Source organism: Dasypus novemcinctus, chromosome 7 (genome assembly GCF_030445035.2).
Source record: "Dasypus novemcinctus isolate mDasNov1 chromosome 7, mDasNov1.1.hap2, whole genome shotgun sequence".
In the NCBI taxonomy this organism is placed as follows: Eukaryota; Metazoa; Chordata; class Mammalia; order Cingulata; family Dasypodidae; genus Dasypus; species Dasypus novemcinctus.
This window is the reverse complement of record NC_080679.1, coordinates 91,823,844-91,843,963: the sequence shown is the minus strand read 5'-3', so window position 1 is coordinate 91,843,963 and position 20,120 is coordinate 91,823,844. Positions and strand designations below refer to the sequence as shown.

Here is a 20,120-nt window from a genome sequence, read left to right as displayed (position 1 = left end):
TGCTAAACACAAAACTCACCATAGATATTTATAGCCCTCAAAATCAGTTGTGATCCTTTACATTTATATTCTGTGGTATTTTAACATTATTGTTGTTGTAGTAACTCTGAAATACTGAGGAGCCTTTATACTTCCCCCTCTTCACTAGGAACACATCTTAAAATGAAAATCATCTGAAGGACCATGACCTTCATGTAATTTTCTTTATTGAATTCATCCATTCCTTATTAAAGCAAACAACATCAGTAACAGAATTTAATGTTATCTACACAAATAAAATTTCAAATATTAGACTTTGTTAAGTTAATTTGTTCCCATCTCCTTCAAATGCGCCACTTATGACCACCCATCACACCCACAGACACACACATTACACATAAACTCACACACTTAAAGTGGTGCAGTCTTTCTCTGTTTTGACTTAAAATATTTGCCAGCATGTGTCAAATGCTGTCAGTGGTGGTGAATAATTTATTTAAATTTTATTTACACTGTGTTTGAATACTACAATACTAAATAAACCTTTTGTATTATTACTTTTATGAATTTTCATTAATTTATAACTTCTCCCTCCACAATTATCTGACTATCCAGTTTTACCACTCATTTTACCAAAGCCAAAGCCTTCAAACAGCTAACCACTCAAATTAGAAATGATTTTATACCTACAAAATATGTGACACATAAATGGTAATGTTTATGTTCAACTCAAACACCAATATAGGAACAAAAACAGAGACTATTCCTATATAACTGGGTGGGTAAAGAAGAACAAATTGCATACTAATCAGAAAGAAAGTTTTCTTTGGATTATTTTTCTTGGCTGGTAAAGTACATTCCTATAAACATTTTTATTAAAACCAGCTAACAGCAATATAATCAGAAAATGGAATACTATTTTGTTATCGACATTGGACTAAACAAATAGCACAGCCCCTTTCCACTAACAATCAACATAAATGAATGACCTCTTTGATTAATATTTAGGTACCAAAGTAGAACCTTATATTCTAACTGATTGGAATTCAGTAGACTTACCAAAATCTATGTGATTTTTTTTTTTAGATTTATTTTACTTATTCCCCACCCCCTTGTTGTTTGTGTTCACTGTCTGCTCTCTGTGTCCATTCACTGTGTGCTCTCTGTGTCTACTCGTCTTCTCCTTAGGAGACACCAAAAACTGAACCTGAGACCTTCCTTGTGGGAGAGAAGCACTCAATTGCCTGAGCCACCTCAGCTCCCTGCTTTGTTGTGTCCTCTTTATGTCTCCTTGTTGCATCATCTTGTTGCATCAGCTCACTGTCTTGCTCGTCTTCTCCAGGAGGCACTGGAAACCGAACCCAGGACCTCCCATGTGGTAGGCGGGAGCTGAATCATTTGAGCCACATCTGTTTCCCATTTTTAAAATTTGTGTTTTCAGGTCTTTCCTTCCATGAAAGAGAACTAACAGGGAGGATACATTTGACCAGGTTTCTTCTCACAGGAGAATCTCTTTCTCTAGCATTTCTCAGTTCTACTTTCACAAAGGCCTAGGAATCCTTGTTGACTAGCTTTGTAATCTTGGACTTTACTTGGCCCATCTATGTATCCATTTCCTTATATGAAAGATAAAAATAAGAATAAAACTATACATCCTTGTAGTGTTGTTCTGCAGAATAAATTAGTTATGTTAAACCCTTAGAAAAATGCCTAACACACAGAAAGCACGAAGTAAACATTAGTGAAGATGTTTTCTCTTATTACTGTAAGAGTTAATGCTAATTCTCTTATGCAAACAATTTAAATAGGTTTGTAACCCATAAAGGAATGGCTGGATGAACTGGTGTGCAAAGATCACTTTAAAGGCCTAACAATGAAATGCATCTCTTTCTCCTCTACCAGGAAGCATTAAATTGTTTTAATAATTTGGGCTAGATCCTAGACAGTCATACACTAGGGTGGTATCTGGAGAGGGCTCCAGAAAGAGAATTCAGGATAGACAAAGTTCCCAGTCCTAGCTCTGTCACTAACTCACTGATTGACCTTGGAGAAGACGTTTAACGTTACAGGACCTCAAGTGCCTTCCTCTGAAAATGGGAAAGGAACCAGGCAGTGCATCTAGAAATCTTGAAGTCTTGTATAGAACCAACATTTTATGACTCTATGAATTTAAAATTTAAGTACATGGGTTTTACAAAAAATTGGTTATTCTTCACCCTCACATTTTAAGGAGCTTATGCTGGGAAGATGAATAACCCTCCAGACACAAAATCTCAATCCATTTATTACTAAACTCCTCGCCTGGAGACTTCTTGAATTTTTCATTTCCCAGAGAAGCTTAACCAGGAGGTCGAGGGAAGTGAATAAGGAATAGGGAGTTAAGTGAAAGCAACTGTAAAGTACTCAACGATTAAACATATGTTAGTTTCACATGCTTTTATCATTATACCTTATTCAATGCAAATGTGGGAATTAGTTATTGCTCCCTCCGTTTTATAAGGAAATGAAGTTCAGAAAGATCAAATAACAATCTTTAGACAAAATCAGCATTGTTTCTACTCCATCAAAGCCTCCATTAAAAAAAATTACCGGTACAGAAACTATTCTCCTGCCTCACTAATAATTTCTTGCAGTTGTGAATAAAATATAATTCTAATGTAACAGAAACAAGTCAGTAATTAATTAACAATTGAACATTGAGATTTTGGTTTTTATTGCCCTAGTAACCTTTCAAAACACAGTTGGCATTTTTAAAACAAATTCTATCTACCTATTTTCTGAGGAGACAGGTGGTCAAATAATATTAACTTCTTGTACCTTTCTTCTAGCATAAATAATCTTACCTTTCACCTTGTCTAAATATTTTATTAAGTGTAAGCCTCCAAGTAGCTAACCTAATACTTTTTCTTTCTTAGAAGCACTATTGGCTCCTCATAAAAATGATTACATAATAGTTATTATCAAGGAATCGACGTGGACACTCACTGAATGTTTAACTGGCTACAGAAATCACTTCAGTTTAAAGAAAAGGTAACAGAAGAAGATTATAAACCTTGGTGATATATTTAAGACAGAAAAGTCACACGTTAGTTTTTTGGGTTTTTTTTTTTTTAGGAGGTACGAGGGATTGAACCTAGGAGCTGTACATAGAAAGCAGGCACTCAACAACTAGCTACACTCACTCCCCACACCTTAGTTTAAAACTTGCACGATGGGAAACACTAAAGACCTTGAGGATTTGTTAATGATAATGACTTCAACAGCTGCTAAAAGTTCCCATTTATTCCAGATCAAGTGGTAGTACTTTAGCACCTAAAAAGAACAAACAGCAGAAAACAAAAGGGACCTACAATGTATAACTAACAGACATATTCATTCTCTCATTTTTCATTTCCCACTCATCCACTATATGGTCACATTTGGTATGTAACTAAACTATGTATCAACCATTTTCAACATAGAATACTTGTGCTATCAATTAAAATATGTTTTCATTAGTAATTAAACTTTGCTTTCCTATTTCATCTTTGAAAAACCGAAACTAATTGAGTCAATTATACTAGGATATTCTATGACAGGATAAATCTGGTTGTTAGCAGACAGTAGTACAGCTCTATATTTATTCTATATTTTCCCATTATACTGTACTTGAATTACAAGGAAGGGGACAGCAAATAAATTTAAAGAAGGAGGCAATTACCCATAATAAGGAGGTATGTTAGATTTTTTCCCCCATAAGGAAGATTACACTCATCTTATGTCCCTCCCACCCCTTTAATTACCTCCTTTTCTCCCTCTTTACCAAATAGCCTGTAAAAGTGCAGATAACTTCTACCTACATGAAAACAAAGGACATACACATCCCTGATCAACCAGAAAATAAGTTTTCACACATATTTACATGTGATGGCAAGTGTGCCCTAAATGTAAAAACGATTGGAATCTATAGCCAAAATATCTATTAGTCAAGGCTTTATATAAATATCTGATAAGTACCTTTTCCTTTTCCCAGATTTTAGTCTCCTCTATTGTATTTCTCTTATTTTAGGCAGGCTATTAAACCCAAATTTTTTTTTTCAATTCAGAAAAAAAGTCTCAAATTTGACCTGCTGTATGTAATCTTTTCATCATGCGCAGGCTTCTGAGTTGACGAAAAGAACAATTCAAGCTCATCAGTGCTGAATAAGGAAAGGATAGCAACAAGAAAGAAGCCAGAACAACAAGCCCTAGTGTGTCTTAAAGAGTGCCAGACACAGTTAGAAGAAATCAGGCAAAGACCTATCTTCCCTTTCTATTCCTTTTTAAAATTTTATTTTCTTCTAATGTGATCATTGCAAACCATTGCCTTTCCTGGTGATAAGGAAAAGCATGATTAGAGGAAGAAAGCAGCATTAATAAAAATGCAAAATTTTAGGCTAAATGAGCTTTCACGAGAGATTCAGTTTGGTCTGTCAGTCTTAATCCAAGAGAATCAAGAACTCCAAAAATATATGAATATACCTTGCACAAAGGAAAATACTTTTCCTGCTCAAGAAAAGTCTCACCCTTACAGAAGAGAAGGAATGGAACCATCATAATGGGAGGGTTCTCTCCAGGAGAACTGCTTTAACTTCCAGTTGCAGCCCTCAACTTTAATAAAGGAAGAATCCAGCATATTTTGAATTCCAGTACTCACTATTCTGAATGGCTTCAGTATAAAGGCAACACTAAATGAAATCTGAGGTTTCAGTCCACCTTTACTGCAAACCACCTAAGATTTTAGACAAGTTTCTCAATTTTCCCAGATCTTAAGATTCCTCACCTGAAAAAGAATGAGGTCAGTAACTGGCCTCAGTGATTTCTATAGACCCCTCCTATTTTATAGCTGTGAGCCTATGAGCTTATATCACAATTCTCAAAATAGGTAATTTTAGGATTACCTTATCTATGATAGATAAGAAGTAAGAGCTGGGGTTAGAAATATGAGTGTCCACAGAAGATAGGCTTGTACGCTGATTTATTTCAGTGGATGAAAGAACCCTACTGGTTTCTAATGCAGCAAACCTTCTCCAGTCAATGTTAAAGATTATCTTGTCCTATATTTAAGATGTGAGACTCTAAGGCTCTTTCAAATATCAGCATGAACTTCTGAAGGAATTGGGGGGAATGATGTGAGCCTGAAAATTTTCATAGCCTCTCTGAAATATGGTCAGTATTGAGAAAATGGTGCACAATCTTTCAATCCGAACACATTGCCACACACTCAATACAAAAGCAGGCAACACAAGATTAAAAGTACTCCAGAGAGCACCATACCTTAACCATCTGATTCACTACATTCTACTACTAAAATGAAAACCTTTCCCAATAACGTCTGACTGGCTAACTAAAGAGTAGAGTTTAAAACTGGCCAGGATTGTTATTAGCCTCAAAGTTATGAAAAAATACAGAAAGGATATGTACAGTGCCCTAATATCACATGGGTTTTAGTGCAATTAAACAACTTTTTAATTGTCATTTAACATAATAGTTTAACACTTTTGCTTATTAGCATAGTTATTGACTGAAAGGTTCACTTTTCAAGGGCGTTTTCCAAGAATATTACTTAATGCATTGCCCCTAAGCTCTTATAGTATAGTACAAATATAAATCAGTCAACCAAATCGAAAATGCTTAATGACAAAATTACTTGTGTGGATTCCCTTAAAATATCCCTATGAAAGGACAAACATGAAGCAGAATTCTGAGAGTGGGAAACAGCCCTTTTCCTTCCTGCCTTTGGAAGTCAAGACATCTGTGGACATCAGGAGGCTGTCTGTGGGTAGTCGGAGATTGGCAGGGGTGGCGGTTGTATGGTAACAGCTTGAAGGGACAGTGCAGCCGCCCCTAGTCTAAGTCCTGGATTCCTTAAGGAAATCACAGATTACCTGGACTCCTCAAGTCAAGCTTAGACTTTGTAGCCATGTGTCTTGGTTTGCCAGACTGCTGTGACACATACCACAGAGTGATTTGGCTTAAACAATGGGAATTTATTGGCTCATGGTTTTGATGCCTCCCAATTTGAGGCATCAGCAAGATGAAGCTTGCTCCCCCCAAAGTCTATAATATCCAGGTGCTGGCTGCCCGTGATCCTTGGGGGTTCTTGGCTTGTATGCCTACAAGGCGTCACTTGGCCATTTCCTCTCCTTTCACTTGTGGGTTCTGTTGACCTCTGGCTTTCTTTTACCATGTCTGAACTTCCGTTAATAAGGTCTCCAGTACGCTGGATTAAGGCCCACCCTCACTCAGTTGGCCTGCACCTTAACTAAAATAACATCTTCAAGAGATCCTATTTACAAGGGGTCACACCCACAGGAATGTAGATTAAGACTCAGAACAAGTCTAAATTGGGATATATAATTCAATCTACCATACCAAGTAAGGAGAAAAAAAGGTCCCAATTGGGGGTCTTTTGACTCAAAGCATCATTTTAAAGAAAAGTGCTCATAATCACAGGGCCCATTTCCTCTGCTACCCTTCCCATAGAATTCTTACACAAACAGAGGGATTATTTTCTTTTAGGCTGGAAGCCTAAATGGTTCCTTAACAAAACACTGCCTCAGTCTTGGGGTTTTTGAATTTGTGTCTTTTGATTTGTAGAATAGTGATGCTCAGGGGATTCTGTTACATTTAGAATAGAATAAAACCCACAATTGTTACCATGGCCTAATAAGCCTTGTATGGCCTGGCTTCTCTTCGTGATTGAACCCCATCTTTTGTAAGTCACTGCTCCAGACACACTGATCTCCTTTCTGTGGCTCTAATTCAACAAGTTCTTGCCCACCTCAGGGTCTTTGCTTTTGCTGTACCCTCTGCTTGTGATTCTTTTCTCCTTCTTTCTCTCAATTTGAATGTCACCTCCTTAATGAAATCATCACTGACTCTTCCTTAATAAAATATCTGCCCCCCGCCCCATCCTTCTTGGTACATACCACAACCTTTAATTAGCTCATTTCTTTTCTTTTTTATCTTGTTTTTTTTCGTTCTTTTTAAAGATACTTAGATTACATAAATGCTATAAAAAATGTAGGGGATTCCCATAAGCCCCACTCCTACACCTCACACACTTTCCCACATTAACAATATCCTTCATTAACGTGGTACATTTGTTACAATGGATGAACACATATTGGAGCATTGCCACTAAGTGTGGATTATTGTTTACATTGTAGTTTAAATTCTCTCCTGCACAATTTTGTAAGTTATGACAAGATATATAATGGCCTGTATCTGTCATTGCAATGTCATTCAGGACAATGCCAATGTCCCCAAAATTCTCCCATATTACACCTATTTTCCCCTCTCCCTCCATTCAGAAACTCTGGAGGTCACTGCCTCCACTGAATTCTTCCATTGCAAGAATACAATAAGTCTATAGTTGAATAACATTAAGTCTACTTTAGTCCATCCTTCATTCCCCAATCCTGAGGATTCTGGGGTGGTAAATGCCCACTCCACCTCTAACTGAGAGAGAGCTTAGATCTCATGGGGCACATGGATGAAACTATCTTGCTTGCAGTTGCAAACTGTCTCTGTTCCTTGGGATGGTCATTGTCTATCATCATCTCCTTGTTAGTTGTCCTAGGTGAGTCCAATGAATTGGAGAATAGGTGTTGCAACTCTGTTGAGATTCAGGGTCTGAATAGAACATGGGAAACCCAAAGATTTAATTCTCTTGGACATAAACCTATCAACTCTAGTACTAACTATAGGTTCAAATAAAAGGGGTAGAAGAGCCATGTGTAGGGAAACCATGACCGCATCCAACTCTGTCACTGGAGAACATAAATTCCAAAGTAGGGCCCACTGGCAGGCTGCCAAACTCCCGAGCTCTCAGAGCCCTCAGTAGCCCCACTATTTGAGGCAATATTTACTGTGGCAGTCGATGGGATCCTGCTGAGATGCACATTTCTTTTATGTCAGCCCCACTAGAACGAGCACTATGGAAGCAGAGACCTTTTCCTGTCTTATTTATCTTCACTCCCCCAATATCTAGAATAAGGCTTGACATATTAAAGTAGTAAATTGTAGAAACTGCTAAGTCCAGAAGAATGCAAAATAGTCACACACATAAAAACACTACCTAATCTTATTTTGGTATGTTTCCTTCTAGTCTTTTTTTTCTATCTGGATTTTTCATAGTTGAGTTCTACCTGTAAACACAATTTTAAGTGTTGTTTTTTAATTCTTTCAGAAATATATTGTGACATTTATAATATCTTCTTTATAACCATTCAGTGGCATTTATGATCCTGTCATTAATGTAAATGGAGGGCACCTAGTATTTCCTTACCTTTAGGCATTTTGGATGTTTCCATTTTTTACAATTAAGTAACACTGTGTTGAATACTTTTATGGATTAATCTTTACTACCAAATTTCATTTCCTAGTCTAGAGTTCCAGGAGTGGAATTACAACACCAAAGGTTCTTGATAAGTACTGTCATATAGCTTTCCAGAAGAGTTGTACCAATTAACATTTCCACTGGCCCTGTGTGAAAGTACCCTTTACACAGTCCTTGTAAGCATTAGATATTCTCATTAAATCTTAATAATATGATAGATAGAAATTGTATCTTATTTTAATTTGCGTTCTTTTATTAAAAAGATTGAACCTTTTTCAAGTCTGTAATCTGATTTTCCTCTTTGAGGAATTTTCTGTCCATGTCCTTTCGGCATTTTTCTCTTGGATGAAACTTCTCAATTTGAAAGAGCTCTTTATAAAGGAAAGATGGAAATCCTTTACCTTTGTGTTACATATAACTTTTCCCACATTCATATTTGTTTAACTGCTTTTTCCTAACCATTTTGGTATTTGAAAAAAATACCATTTTGGTATTTGAAAAAAATACCATTTTGGTATTTGAAAAAAAAATCTTTCCCCTTTACCAAAAAGAAGTCAATAATACACAGATAATACAAAGAAAGGAGTAAAACAAAACAAATCACTCCTAATCCCATTACCCAAAGATGACTGTTAACAGCATTTGTTAACTAATATCTCTCTATGGAGTTTTACATGCAGACATGCAGAGTGATATTCTCATTAAGGCCCAATAATCTGATAGATGGAAATTGTATCTCTATTAATCTTTTACTTTGCAATTTCTTCTTTTGCTTTCAAGCATAGAGAATTGCCCCATCTAGCTATTTTCTAAATGTTCAATATTGTCTTCCAGGTTATGATCTGTGTTTTTACACATTTAACTCTGAAGTCCATATGGGATTTCACTGGGGTAGGGGTATGACATAAAACACAAACCTCTTTGACAGGTGGTAAGTGAATTACTTTATGGTAAGTTTCTAAGTGTTAATTTTTAAAATTTTATTTTATCATTCTTTAAACAGTATTTATTTTTTTTTAGATTTATTTTATTTATTTCTCTCCCCTTCCACCCCCAACTCCCCCCCCCACCCAGTTGTCTGTTCTCTGTGTCCATTTGCTGCATGTTCTTCTTTGTCTGCTTCTGTTGCTGTCAGTGGCATGGGAATTTGTGTTTCTTTTTGTTGCATCATCTTGTGTCAGCTCTCCATGTGTGCAGAGCCATTCTTGGGCAGGCTGCACTTTCTTTCGTGCTGGGCGGCTCTCCTTATGGGGCGCACTCCTTGCGTGTGGGGCTCCCCTATGGACACCTCTGCATGGCAGGGCCCTCCTTGCGCACATCAGCACTGTGCATGGGCCAGCTCCACACGGGTCAGGGAGGCCCGGGGTTTGAACCAGGGACCTCCCATGTGGTAGACAGATGCTCTATCCATTGGGCCAAGTCCGCTTCCCTTTAAACAGTATTTAAACACTGTGGTAAGAGCTAAGGAAGGGAGGGAAGGAAGGAGGACAGAGAAAAGTCATGCCCTAAAGGAACAGAGCCCAATGAGGTTAAAAGATATTACCACGCTGTGGTAGCCTCACCAGGCATGTGTCCAAGGATGCTGGGGTTTGGGGTGAGTCTTCAGGTGCACGCCAGTTCTCTACCATCCTAGCCCCCTCCCTCCCCCATTCGAAGTATCAGTCCTACCCCACCTTCTCAGCGGTCCTCAAAGACCTTCCTGCTAGCAGCCACCAGCCTGGGGAACTGCGGCAGTCTTCACCCAACGGGCAGTGTGAAATATTTCCTGTCGTAGGGTTGAAACCTATGAGCAGTAAACTGTCCCACTTTGTCAACATGTTCTTGCCGCAAACATTCCCCAGATGGTACTCCATTCCAGGTCCCCAGCCCTTCTACCCCCAACAATCATCTGGGCCTCTACAGCCCCGCCTCTGCGGACCCTGGACTCTGCCGAGGCTTGGGCCACCTTCCTTGGGCCCTCCCTGGGGTCACCGTGATCCCACCACCATCTGACTTTCAACCAGGTTTTGGCGCGAGTACACTCTGGACCCCGACAGGTCCTGTCTGGGCTTTGCCACCTGCCCTGGGGTAGCTCATCCAGTAAGGGGGTCTCGCTCCTGGGACTGACGCGGCGAACCAGGATGCCATCTAGTGGCAGCAGAGAGGACGCAAGTTATTTTTCACAGAATCACAACTCCAGATGAGCGTTTCTCAAACACTTTTTTTTTTTTTGCAAGAGGAGATATTTTTTTCTTTTAATAACCAATTGAATAACAGATAACAGAGGGAACTCCAGTCATAGTGTATTTGTCTTTCTGTTAAAATTAAATGTCTTTCTGTTAAAACATGTGCACATACACACAAATCCATAGGATCTAGGAAAATATTCTGAAATATAAAACACAAGACTTAAAACATAGCATAATAAAAGGAGATAAAGACGATACTAATTGACAAAATAAATGCTAAAGGGAATTGAAGTAAATTATTTTTTTTTTTACATGATTGGGATGGTTACTTTTTTTTTCTTTTTTTTTTTTAAATTATTTATTTATTTTTTTAAATTACATTATGAAAAATATGAGGTCCCATTCAACCCCACCGCCCCCGCCCCCCACTCCCCCCACAGCAACACTCTCTCCCATCATCATGACACATCCATTGCACCTGGTAAGTTCATCTCTGAGCATCACTGCACCCCATAGTCAATGGTCCACATCATAGCCCAGACTCTCTCACGTTCCATCCAGTGGGCCCTGGGGGGATCTATAATGTCCCGTAATTGTCCGTGAAGCACTATCCAGGACAACTCCACGTCCCGAAAACGCCTCCACATCTCATCTCTTCCTCCCGTTCCCCACACCCAGCAGCCACCATGGCTACCGTTCCCACACCCATTCCACATTTTCTCTGTGGACATTGGATTGGTTGTGTCCATTGCACTTTTAAAACCCGTGTCTCCTTGAAATAAACATAAAAATTTCACACCCTCAGTTTTCTGTTGTTTGACATTTGAAAATAAAATGCATAACTTCTCAAGAAGCAAATCAAAGCAACGGTGATTGGAATGTGCTCTTTTCATTTGGAAAGGGGCACTCCATTCTTTCACCTGCTTGAATATCCCACTCTAGCCTAAGGAAATGGCTTTAAAAGCCTCTGCTTGCTAGACCAGAATTTATTAAGAAAAATTTCCTCCTTGCACCAAGAGATTCCAGCTATCCAAATATTGTCGCAATATTTCTTTCAAATATGAAAGAAAAGAAAAACTGGTAATCAAACACTCAATATTTATTACAATTTGCACAGTAATTTAGGTCCAATTGGTCAAACAGCTGGTATGGTTACATTCACATGAAATAATATCTGATGGCAGGAGTTTCCAGATTTAGGGTTTCACTGACCAATAAAATTTCAAAAATAATTTTGAATCAACCAAGAGTTGTACCAAATTTTTGCCTTGCCAAGGAGGAACACTGAAAAAGGAGAAGAAGAAAAAAAAGTCCCTCTATTATCATAATTTCCAAACAGAAAGGATACTATAATACCAAAGAAGTAAAGAAGGGCATAATGTCAGAATTAAGAACTTACTTTACCAAGATCAAGAGAATCTTTTAAAACTTTCAAACACCAAAAATCACAATTATATTTTATGATTTTATATTTCATTTAATTGATTTCTCCTGATATAAACTGTAAATCTAGGGCATGGTCTGCACATCAGTAAATAGAGCTTTTGTGTCCAACCTCTTCCTGTGCTTTTTTTCGACCATAATCAATGGCCTAAATCCATGTAGGAATGTTGTATAAAATGGACGCAGCTATCTTTCATAGTGATGCTTTCACTTAATATGAAATATTCTGGAAAACTGGAAAAAGCCAAGAAATAATAACAACTCACCACAAGCTACATAGAAAGTTAGTAGTGGCAGGGAAGGTGTCTACCTAACAAGGGGCTTCATTGCTCAGAAGATAGAGTTGTTGGGCTCTGGCTGCTCACAGTGGGCGAGTGGGATTTCACCTGGTAAAGCCTCTGCCAGTGCTGGGGCACAGATCTGAACTCCGTATATGATCAGCTTGCACATTTAGGTCCATTTCCCAGGACGTGGAGGATGATTTATATTTTCTAAATTATTACAGATTTGTGTTGGATATATTGCTCATCCAATCTGTGATCTACTTGATGATAAACTTTTCATCAGGAATACATACAATTTTAATACTGTTTAATGTTGTTTCCTTGGGAAATGACTACAAATTTTGAAGGATACAATTTCCAGTAACATTTTGTAGTGATAAGCAGGTGCTGTCACTCTGATAAGATGAAGAAGGAACCCATGAAAAGAAAAGAATGCTGCAGGAATCCCAGTCCAGCCCAGTGCATTTAGAGCTCATTTTAGGAGAACAGGAGTACTAATCCTAGTTCTGCTAACATGGCCTTTAAGGCTTCCACATGCTCATCTGATCTATCCAAGGAAGAATTCAATTATTGATTTCTAATGTCTCTTCTGGTTCTAATGTTCTATGACCATAATTGCTGAATGCATCAATGGCCAAGGTGAAACATCAGAAATAGCAGTATGAGTGACTGCACACCCAGAGAGCCAAGAAGGTTATGTCCTAGAATCATAATTTAGAGAGAAAACTATTTAGGAGGATACTTTACCCTGATAAAGACTGAAGTGAATAATCGGTGTTCATACTTTGGAAGTCATTTGGGTCATAGAAGCCCAGTTTTGTGTATTCAATTTCCATGAAGTGGAGAAGATGGAAACCAAATGGGAGAGGGTCACAGAGAGACTGGTGATGAAAAGAGCAGAAGAGCATGACATATGTAATCTATTTGGGAAATATGGATAAAATCCAAAAGGTTAATAATAGAAATTTAGGTTTTAACAGGTAAGATCTTACTTATTTAAAAGAGTTGGTTGAAAAACAATCAGTAAATTGTTTGAAAGAAAAAGTTCATGTGAAACTTCAAAAAAATAATCAGGAAAGAAAAAGTTAAGTGTGTTAGTTGGCCAGAAGGGGTACTGATGCAAAGTACCAGAAATCTGTTGGCTTTTATAAACTGTATTAATTTGGGGTAAAACTTGCAGTTACAAGGCCCTAAAGAATCCAACTCAAGGTACCATAAGAGGTACTTCCTCACCCAAAGTCTGTTGCCACGCGTTGAAGCAAGATGGTGGACGATGTCTGCAAGGGTTCAGCCTTCCTCTTTCCTTTTTTTTTTTTTTTTTTTTAAAGATTTATTTATTTATTTAATTTCCCCCCCTCCCCTGGTTGTCTGTTCTTGGTGTCTATTTGCTGCGTCTTGTTTCTTTGTCCGCTTCTGTTGTCGTCAGCGGCACAGGAAGTGTGGGCGGCGCCATTCCTGGGCAGGCTGCACTTTCTTTTCACGCTGGGCGGCTTTCCTCACGGGCACACTCCTTGCGCGTGGGGACTCCCCCACGCGGGGGACACCCTTGCGTGGCACGGCACTCCTTGCGCGCATCAGCGCTGCGCATGGCCAGCTCCACACGGGTCAAGGAGGCCCGGGGTTTGAACCGCGGACCTCCCATATGGTAGACAGACGCCCTAACCACTGGGCCAAAGTCCGTTTCCCCCTCTTTCCTTTTAAGGCTCCGTGGTCCTGGCTTTTTCTGATGTCAATTGTAGGTTGGCATAGGGTTCATCTCTTCCTCTGGGGCTCATTTCTTTCTGGGCCCAGTTGTCCTGGTTTCTTCACAAGGTCAGTTGTAAACTATCAGGCTCATCTCTTTTCCTGGGGCCCCAGGATCCTCTGTCTATCTTCTCTGAGAATCTACTTCTCTGTGTTTTTGATTGAGCATTTGTTTACATAGCCCACAGGGAGGCAGGGACTCAACTCTGAGTTGCCCTAATTATGTGGTCAAATCAAAGCCCTACTCTTAACATAATTTAATTAAGGCATCTCAGTTGAATCCAATACAATCTCAAATGGTAACACGCTCAGAAAACAGACCAGTTTACAAACACAATTCATATCTCTTTTGGAAATTCATAAATAATATCAAACTGCCATACTCCACCCTCTGAATTTCAAAAAGACATTACAATATTCATAAACCTTATTTCAGTAACAATGCTAAGTACAAAATCATATCACAATCAGTTTAAAGAAATACAGTTTGTCTTGGGGCAAAGTCCCCTCTGGCTTTAGACCTGTGAAACCAACAAAAACATTTGTCTGCTTCCAATATACAGAGGCACAGACAAAGGATAAACATTTGCATTACCTTAAGGAGAATTTTGGAATAACACATGACTCACGAATCCCCTACAGTTCTGAAAACCTGCAGGGCATACTTCATTAGATTTCAAAGTCTGACAGTCATTCCTATTTTTTTATTTTTTTTATTTTTTTATTTCTCTCCCCTTCCTCCCCTCCCTCCCCAGTTGTCTGCTCTGTGTCCATTCGCTGTGTGTTCTTTTGTGACTGTTTCTATCCTTATCAGTGGCACCAGGAATCTGTGTTTCTTTTTGTTGTTTTATCTTGTGTCAGCTCTCCGTGTGTGTGGCGCCATTCTTGGGCAGGCTGCACTTTCTTTACGCTGGGCGGCTCTTCTCACAGGGCACACTCCTTGCACGTGGGGCTCCCCTACACAAGGGACACCCCTGTGTGGCACAGTACTCCTTGCGCACATCAGCACTGCACGTGGGCCAGCTCCACACGGGTCAAGGAGGCCGGGGGTTAGAACCACAGGCCTCCCATGTGGTAGGTGGATGCCCTATCCATTGGGCCAAGTCCACTTCCCTGACAGTCATTCTTAACATGATGGTTTCATCTCATCCTTGGGGCCTCATGGGACCCACCCTTTCTGCAGGCTTGCCCAACAACCATTTTCTTGGATTCTCATCAAGCATCTGGGTGGCAATCAAGCTCCAAACCTCACCCTCCCCAATGCTTGGGAATGTGCTCCACCCTCTTTGTAGCCTGGGGCAGCAAAATTCTCCCTGAACAGCGGGCTGGAACAACCACCCTCTTCAACTGCCGGGGCAAACTCACCTTCTCTGTACACATGAATGGGATTCCTCTCTTGACCCAAGGAGATGTCTTAATTCCAGCCTCAGCTTCCATGGTTTTCCTCTTAAAAGAGTCCAATTTGAGGTACCATAAGAGAGCCTTCCTCACCCAAAGTCTGCTGTCATGTGTTGAAGCAAGATGGCAGGTGATGTCTGCAAGGGTTCAGCCTTCCTCTTTTCTCTTAAGGATCTCTGGTCCCAGGTTTTTCTGCTCTCAGCTATAGGCTGGCATGGGGCCCATTTCTCTTCCTCTGGGACTCATTTCTTTCTGGGTTCTGCTGCTCTATTCTCTTCACAAGGTCAGCTGTAAACTATCAGGCTCATCTCTCTTCCTAGGGCCCGAGGATCCTCTGTCAATCATCTCTGTATCTTCTTCTCTGTGTTCTTGATTAAGCATTCATTTATATAGCCCATAAAGGGAGCAGGGACTCAACTCCAAGGCACCCTAATGGCACGGTCAAATCAAAGCCTTAATCTTAACATAATTTAATCAAAGGCATATCAGCTGAATCTAATGCAATCAAAGGATAGCATGCCCAGAGGAACAGACCAGTTTACAAATAGAATCTATATCTCTTTTTGGAATTCATAAATAATATCAAACTGCCACAGTAAGTAATCAATAATTTATAGTTAGTCAAATCACAGGGATGTACACAAGTAAGACTTGTAAAAGAATAAACAGATAAATAAGAGAAAGGACTGTCTCTAGGTTAGAAGTAGCAAAGGAAATTTAAAAATTGAATCACTCACAAGTTCTCAGGGTTCACTCTTCAGAAAATTTATCATAATCCACAGTTATTCAATTATATGATCTGATATTATAAAGAACAGACAATTCCCAATCTTGTAATAGAAGAAAACTATCAAAAAAGAGAAGCTAATCTAAAAAAGTGAAGAATGAGGAATGAAAGGAGAGAGCATGAAAAGTGATTTAGAAGGAAAGGTTTCCAGTTTGTTTGTTTGTTTGTTTGTTTTAAGGTCAATACCAACTAGTCCTCTTCCCATCACAAACTCTGAAGTTCAAAAGTTTATATTGATAATGTGAAGAACTCACAAAGTGTAGGCATAAAAAGGATACCATCACATGTACCCATCTTCACAGAAGATGGGTGTGAGTGGTAGGGGATGAATGGGAGAATACAGATTTTAAATCCATAATAGTTTATAAAAAGATATAATTCTCAGACCGCTACAGATTATCATAGATGCTTTACAAGGTGGATTATAAAGCTGGCCCTTGTTCCTTTTGTCTATCAGAGCATTATTAAACAAAATAACTGCCTTTGTTACCTACAAAAACACACTTCAAGACGTAAAAGTGAAGAAATATAAGAAAGAAATTAGAGGACCTTAAAGATGTCTCAAAAACCCATATTAGCCAGAACAAAAGGAAAGCCTAAAACAGTTAGTTCATCCCATTTGAATTTTGCAGCATCTTTTGTGACAAGCTCATATAAAACAAAACAATGCAAAAGATCTATAACAAAGATACAAAGAAAAACCTTATCATTTTTGCTATGTTTAAGCTTAACATTATAGAAACAGTACAGGGAAGTGGACTTGGCCTAATGGATAGGGTGTCTGCCTACCACATGGGAGGTCCGTGGTTCAAACCCCGGGCCTTCTTGACCCGTGTGGAGCTGGCCCATGCACAAGGCTGATGTGCACAAGGAGTGCCATGCCATGCAGGGGTGTTCCCTGCATAGGGGAGCCCCACACTCAAGGAGTGCGCCCTGTAAGGAGACCTGCCCAGTGTGAAAGAAAGTGCAGCCTGCCCAGGAATGGCGCTGCACACACGGAGAGCTGACACAGCAAGATGATGCAACAAAAAGAAACACAGATTCCTGGTGCCGCTGATAAGGATAGAAGTGGTCACAGAAGAACATATAGCAAACGGACACAGAGAGCAGACAACTGGAGTGGGGTGAAGGGGAGAGAAATAAGTTTTAAAAAATAAAAAAATAAATAATACAAGGTGTAATGAAAGGATCCTGTGCTTTGGAAGAAACAGTCTCTGTAGTTAACTCCCTGCATCACAACTAGACCAACCATGTGACCTGAAAGTTACTAACCTTCTCAAAATTGGTCTAGGTGTTGGTGAAGCATGAATAATAATTCCTATCTCACAGGGGTTTTTGAGATTAAAAATCTTTCAGAGTGATGTCATTAATAAAGTGAGATAAGACATCCTCTGAAAAAAGTCTCTCCAGAGATTTAGTGAATAAAAGGACAAATTCCACTTGCTTAGAACACTGGATGATGATAGAGACTGGAAATTACTACAGAATGACTTCGACTCTCTGAATTGAAGAAACAGAAAATTTTCAGGTAGGAGAATTCCATCCTGGACTGCTGGTCAGTTTGCATTTCCCTCCCCCTCACTCAGTCCCATACTGCTTGGAATTCACAGAGGGGAAGCATGGCTCAGTTTCCTTCAACTGTGGACAGACTGTAGACAAATTCGTATCAGTGAGTGAAAACTCCACACATGTCCAGGCACAGGGACCGAAGTCTGCAAAGACACAGGACTGAACTCAAGAGGCTAAAGAATACTGCATTCAAAAGGGCCCCCATGGGTTCACCTAGGGCATGTCTATAAGGCACATGAAAGTGTCAAGTGTTCATGGGCATTGTCACAGTGGGTGAAGATCCATACAATTTATCAAAAGAATATCAAATTCCCATTCTAGGGAGCTCTGCCACATTCTCTATTGAGACATCAAGAATCCCCCAAGTACAGGGGCAGTGACTAGTGAAGGAGGATGGACTAGTGAAGGATTGATGGGCCCTTGATATTGATGACTGTAGTTATGAACCTTTACTTTTGAAATTAGAATTTAGTCTAATATTAAAGGTTGCCTAAGAGTTGCCTCCTGAGAGCTTCCTTGTTGCTCAAATGTGGCCTCTTTCTAAGCCAAACTCAGTGTATAAATGTATTACCTTCCCCCCCGCATGGGACATGACTTCCAGTGATGAGCCTTCCTGGCACCAAGGGATTACTATTAAATACCAAGCACAAACCAGCAGTGCAACTGGAAAAAGACCTTCACCAAAAAGGGGAAAGGGTAAAAACAAATGAGTTTATAAGGCTAAGAGACCTCAAAATGAGTCAGGTGGTCACTCCAGAGCTTACACTTATGCACATCTCAGCAGAATCTCATTAACTACCACTGTAAATATTGCCTCAAATAGCAGGGCTGCTGAGGGTTCTGGAGACATCTAGACACTATAGGTGGGGTAGATAGATCTGGAGTTTGGCACCCTTCCAGTGGAATTTATGCTCCCCAGTGTGACAGAGTTGGACTCAGTTGTGGTTTCCCTACACATGGCTCTTCTGCCCCTTCTATTTGAACCTACATTTAGTACTAGAGTTGATAGGTGTATGTCCAAGGGACTTAAAGGCTTTTCATGTGCCAGTTGGGCCCTGAATCTCGACAGAGTTGTAACACCTACTCTCCAGTTCACTGGACTCACCCAGCACAACTAACAAGGAAAGGATGATGGGCAAGGACCATCCCAAGGAACAGAGAAAGTCTGCAACTGCAAGCAAGATAGTCCCATGCATCTGCCCCATGGGATCCAGGCCCCCTCTCAATTAGAGACAAGAGTGGGCATCACCATCCCAGAATCCTCAGGATTGAGGAATGAATGATGGACTAGAGTATACTTACTGTTATTCAACCATAGGCTTATTGTGATTCTAGCAATGGAAGAACTTTTATCCTTGATGTGGAGACAGTGCCTCTGGAGGTTCTGAGGGGAAGAAGAGGGAAAAATAGGTGCAATATGGGGGCATTTTCAGGACATTGGAATTATCCTGAATGATGTTGCAATGACAGATACAGGCCACTATATATCTTTTCATAACTTACAAAATTGTGTAGGAGAGAGTTTAACTATAACGTAAACTACAATCCATGCTCAGTGCCAATGCTCCAATAGGTATTCATCAATTGTAACATTGTACCATACTAATGAAAGATGCTGTTATTGTGGGAAAATGTGTGAGGGATAGAGAGTGGGGCATATGGGAATCTCCTATATTTTTTATGTAATATTTATGTAATTGAAGTATCTTTTTAAAAAAATTTTAAAGTATATTTTTAAAATGGAAAAAGATATGTGCCTGGCACAGGTAGAAAGAAAAGATTCTTTAACTGAAAAAAGGGGGGAGGGGCTTCCATGGTGGGGGTTGGGGAGGGAGAAACTGCCAGAGAAAGGTTGATAAGAACTATTGTGACCTCACTCTATCCAGTTTCAGTGATTTGAAACACCTGAAGGCAAAATGTACCTGTCTGAAGTGACCCATCTTTGTGAATTAACCACATCTGGCTCCCCAGGGTGGGATACCCTAAGGGGGAAGAAACCAGAGGCAGGAAAGCCTCACAGGAAAATAAAAGGTGGAGGGGATTAAGCTAAACTATTGTAAGATAGGATGGGACCCACAGCTGAAAAGTGCAAGGAAAATGGGGCACTGAGTGAGGGAAAGAATTTAAACAAATCACAGGAGTGGGAGCTGGGAAGTAAAGTTTGCACAAAAACAAACAGAACAGATCATGATTCCTGGAGAAGGAATAGAGGAAAGGAAGTTCTTGCTCAGAGGTGAAACAATTGCACAAAAAGTGCAATTTCAAAAATTGTACCATATATTCAGGAAAAGAATCACAGGATGGAGGTGAGCAAACCTGAATAGGTAAACATGGACTATTCCAAAGGTCTAGAATAAGTTAGAACACGTTTCAAAGAAGAGCCTTAA

The 20,120-nt window shown here is 39.6% G+C and overlaps 1 protein-coding gene across 3 annotated transcripts in view; it reads right to left on the bottom strand.

Moving 5' to 3' along the window:
* Positions 1-20,120, bottom strand: part of ACVR1C (activin A receptor type 1C) — a 136,664-nt gene that overhangs the window by 60,430 nt on the left and 56,114 nt on the right. The gene's annotated exons all lie outside the window — the stretch shown is intronic.